Source organism: Temnothorax americanus, unplaced genomic scaffold (assembly GCF_048541705.1).
Source record: "Temnothorax americanus isolate GAGA-0224 unplaced genomic scaffold, ASM4854170v1 Scaffold8, whole genome shotgun sequence".
Taxonomy (NCBI): Eukaryota; Metazoa; Arthropoda; class Insecta; order Hymenoptera; family Formicidae; genus Temnothorax; species Temnothorax americanus.
The window spans coordinates 6,590,831-6,595,584 of record NW_027509802.1 but is presented as its reverse complement, the minus strand read 5'-3'; the positions used below and the strand labels follow the sequence as shown (position 1 = coordinate 6,595,584).

At 32.0% G+C, this 4,754-nt stretch overlaps 1 long non-coding RNA gene across 1 annotated transcript; it reads left to right on the top strand.

Annotated features, from left to right (window-relative positions):
• The first annotated feature begins 3,086 nt into the window (after window positions 1-3,086).
• LOC143907114 (uncharacterized) lies at window positions 3,087-4,537 on the top strand. The gene is made up of 3 exons (XR_013259723.1): window positions 3,087-3,615; window positions 3,893-4,127; window positions 4,225-4,537. It is a non-coding gene; the product is annotated as an uncharacterized LOC143907114 (long non-coding RNA).
• The last annotated feature ends 217 nt before the right edge of the window (window positions 4,538-4,754 follow it).

Sequence of the window (4,754 nt, the reverse complement as noted above, 5' to 3'; positions counted from 1 at the left end):
TAAATTATTCAAGCTAGATTGCGATTATGTCTTGTATCGCAAAATATATACGGCTTATAGAGCTTTACGATCTGTACATACTGTTTGTAAGATAAAGATATACTGTTTCTAAGATGCGTATAACACTACAAAATGCATGATATCAGTACAAAATTACCTTTTTCAAAAAGGTAAAAAAAAGGCGCCAAGTACACGCGTAGTTGTTACCGCAAAAAAAATCAAATGGTAATATTATTAATTTTAAATTAAAAAATATTAATAAAAACCTAAATGGTACGTAATATCTTTGTACCTCGAAAAAACCCAAAAGTGGGTGGGTAGTATCTTTATTTAAAAAAAAATTAAAACCCAAGTAGTACATATAACTTTGTGTGTATTCCCATTTAAGAATTTTTCTATTCTAACCCAGGTAGTAGTAGCTTTAATTTTTCTTAACATATTACACCTCGAAAAAACCTAAGTAACAAAGTGATAGACGTAATCTTTGTATCTCGAAAAATCTCGAAAAAACCTAAGTAACAAAGTGATAGACGTAATCTTTGTATCTCGAAAAATCACGAAAAAACCTAAGCAGTACGTTACCTTATCAAAAATGAGTCGTGCTTCAAGTGATCTATTACAATTACAAAAAAGAAATGATATCTCTTTTTAAATTACAGCGCCAATTACAGAGAGAACATACACTGAGATAAAAAATTTGTCAATCCCAAGAAATATTTAGTCCGATACGTTCAACTAAACATTTCAGTTAGTTAACTAAACATTAGTTGAATTAATTAATTCTTGATTAAGAATACGAAATAAATTGTTGAAACAACTAATATTTAGTTAACTAACTTAAATGTTTAGTTGAACGTATCGAACTAAATATTTCTTGGGATTAACAATTTTTTCTCTCAGTGTATTTTTCGAGATACAAAGATTACGTCTACCACTTGTTATTTAGGTTTTTTCGAGGTGAAGAATTACAGAGGTAACAATACAAAATACAAATATTTTATTAAAATATTTAAACCCAACAAGGGAATACAAGGTATTTAAATACAAAGTTTGTATATGTATTTTAAAAGATTTAATCGCATCGCAAAGAATTACAGAGGTAACAGTACAAAATTAAAATATTTTATTAAAATACATAAATTTTTCTTGTCAAAAAACTTGGCGCTGCTAGAGAGAAAGAAAGAGAGAGAGAGAGACCTTTTACAATTGTAAATATTACTTATATTCTATACTTATTCTATACTTAATTCTAATCGCTTTAAAATCTAAACTTATCCTATACTTAATCATAAGCCGCATTATTCACCGTCACACATGCTAGAGAGAGAAAGAGAGAGAGAGAGAGAGACCTTTTACAATTGTAAATATTACTTATATTCTATACTTATTCTATACTTAATTCTAATCGCTTTAAAATCTAAACTTATCCTATACTTAATCATAAGCATTATTCACCGTCATACACATACACACACACACACATACACGCACGCACACCCATATCACTCGCTCGCACATACACACACACGCACGCACACCCATATCACTCGCTCGCACATACACATCACGCTGACCTAATTTTGAGGTCTAGCTAGCAGCGCCAAGTTTTTTGACAAGAAAAATTTATGTATTTTAATAAAATATTTTAATTTTGTACTGTTACCTCTGTAATTCTTTGCGATGCGATTAAATCTTTTAAAATACATATACAAACTTTGTATTTAAATACCTTGTATTCCCTTGTTGGGTTTAAATATTTTAATAAAATATTTGTATTTTGTATTGTTACCTCTGTAATTCTTCACCTCGAAAAAACCTAAATAACAAGTGGTAGACGTAATCTTTGTATCTCGAAAAATACACTGAGAGAAAAAATTGTTAATCCCAAGAAATATTTAGTTCGATACGTTCAACTAAACATTTAAGTTAGTTAACTAAATATTAGTTGTTTCAACAATTTATTTCGTATTCTTAATCAAGAATTAATTAATTCAACTAATGTTTAGTTAACTAACTGAAATGTTTAGTTGAACGTATCGGACTAAATATTTCTTGGGATTAACAATTTTTTCTCTCAGTGTATTTTTCGAGATACAAAGATTACGTCTACCACTTGTTATTTAGGTTTTTTCGAGGTGAAGAATTACAGAGGTAACAATACAAAATACAAATATTTTATTAAAATATTTAAACCCAACAAGGGAATACAAGGTATTTAAATACAAAGTTTGTATATGTATTTTAAAAGATTTAATCGCATCGCAAAGAATTACAGAGGTAACAGTACAAAATTAAAATATTTTATTAAAATACATAAATTTTTCTTGTCAAAAAACTTGGCGCTGCTAGCTAGACCTCAAAATTAGGTCAGCGTGATGTGTATGTGCGAGCGAGTGATATGGGTGTGCGTGCGTGTGTGTGTATGTGCGAGCGAGTGATATGGGTGTGCGTGCGTGTATGTGTGTGTGTGTGTATGTGTATGACGGTGAATAATGCTTATGATTAAGTATAGGATAAGTTTAGATTTTAAAGCGATTAGAATTAAGTATAGAATAAGTATAGAATATAAGTAATATTTACAATTGTAAAAGGTCTCTCTCTCTCTCTCTTTCTCTCTCTAGCATGTGTGACGGTGAATAATGCGGCTTATGATTAAGTATAGGATAAGTTTAGATTTTAAAGCGATTAGAATTAAGTATAGAATAAGTATAGAATATAAGTAATATTTACAATTGTAAAAGGTCTCTCTCTCTCTCTTTCTTTCTCTCTAGCAGCGCCAAGTTTTTTGACAAGAAAAATTTATGTATTTTAATAAAATATTTTAATTTTGTACTGTTACCTCTGTAATTCTTTGCGATGCGATTAAATCTTTTAAAATACATATACAAACTTTGTATTTAAATACCTTGTATTCCCTTGTTGGGTTTAAATATTTTAATAAAATATTTGTATTTTGTATTGTTACCTCTGTAATTCTTCACCTCGAAAAAACCTAAATAACAAGTGGTAGACGTAATCTTTGTATCTCGAAAAATACACTGAGAGAAAAAATTGTTAAATATTTAGTTCGATACGTTCAACTAAACATTTAAGTTAGTTAACTAAATATTAGTTGTTTCAACAATTTATTTCGTATTCTTAATCAAGAATTAATTAATTCAACTAATGTTTAGTTAACTAACTGAAATGTTTAGTTGAACGTATCGGACTAAATATTTCTTGGGATTGACAAATTTTTTATCTCAGTGTATGTTCTCTCTGTAATTGGCGCTGTAATTTAAAAAGAGATATCATTTCTTTTTTGTAATTGTAATAGATCACTTGAAGCACGACTCATTTTTGATAAGGTAACGTACTGCTTAGGTTTTTTCGTGATTTTTCGAGATACAAAGATTACGTCTATCACTTTGTTACTTAGGTTTTTTCGAGATTTTTCGAGATACAAAGATTACGTCTATCACTTTGTTACTTAGGTTTTTTCGATATATATATATATACATATATAAGTCACAAACCAATGACGACATAAAAGTTCTTGATTGGTCGCGCGTCGTGCGACTACCGCGACTACCTTTATGTTTGTTGTTGGTTGAGTAATGGCGAACCGAGAGCATGGTGAGTAATCGTTTCTTTCATTTATATATATGTATTATGTATCATTATATATGTACATGTACATATGTACATACTAAATACATATTTAGTACATGTAATTTATAAAATGTAATGTAAAGCATTATTTACATACGATATTTAGAATTTTCCATAAACTTAACCCTCAACCTGTCAATTTTTTGATATAGGTATATACTTATATTTATACAAGTGTACATATATAATATTTTGTATGTATTTCATATATTGATACAACATATGAAACATTTGTTTGCAGCAATACCGCTACCGGCCCCGGGACTACCCGTGCCGGTTGATCACGTGCCAAATCAGCCGAATGAGAATTATGAGATTGCCGTGCCGCACGGTCTCCTTGCACACGGCTTACCGGTTCACGGCCCACCGGTTCACGCCCACCTGTGCACGGCCTACCGATCTACGGCCTCCCGGTGCGCGGTCTACCGCCCAGGTCGCCATGCATTATTATAATGCCTAGCGCACAACATCAAGCTGTAAGTAATTTGTAGAAACATTTTTTATACTAATATAACTAATATAATAATCAAAATTAAAATAATAAAATAATAATTCATATTATTTTTTGTACAGCTGCCTCAGTCGGAGCGAAGAAGGCGGTATCGCCAACGCCGCCGCGAGCGACGGCTACAACAGCCGCCGCCACCACCGCCACCCTCATTGCAACCACTTCCGCCACCCTCATTGCAACCACCTCCGCCACCCTCGTTGCAACCACCTTCAACACCTCAACTAAGAGGCCGGGGAAGAGGTCGGGGAACAGGTCGCGGAGGAGGAAAAGTTTATGTGTGGAACATATATTAACTGGTTACCCGGGGCTTTGTGTGCCCGGGCGTCTTTTTTTATATATAATATGTATAATCATATATATATATATATATATATATATATATATATGCTCCAATATATAATTCATAAAAACATATTTTCAATAACTTTTTTACATCGCCCATGATCCTCACCGAATTCATCAACAACCTTCCAAATGATACTCTATTGTTGCGCTCGCCGGGTCTCTCACTATTTCACAAGCACTCGCGGCGCGCACTCCGTCACTCTCACAGAAATAAAGAAAGACTCGTTGTTATTTCCGAAAGGAACTT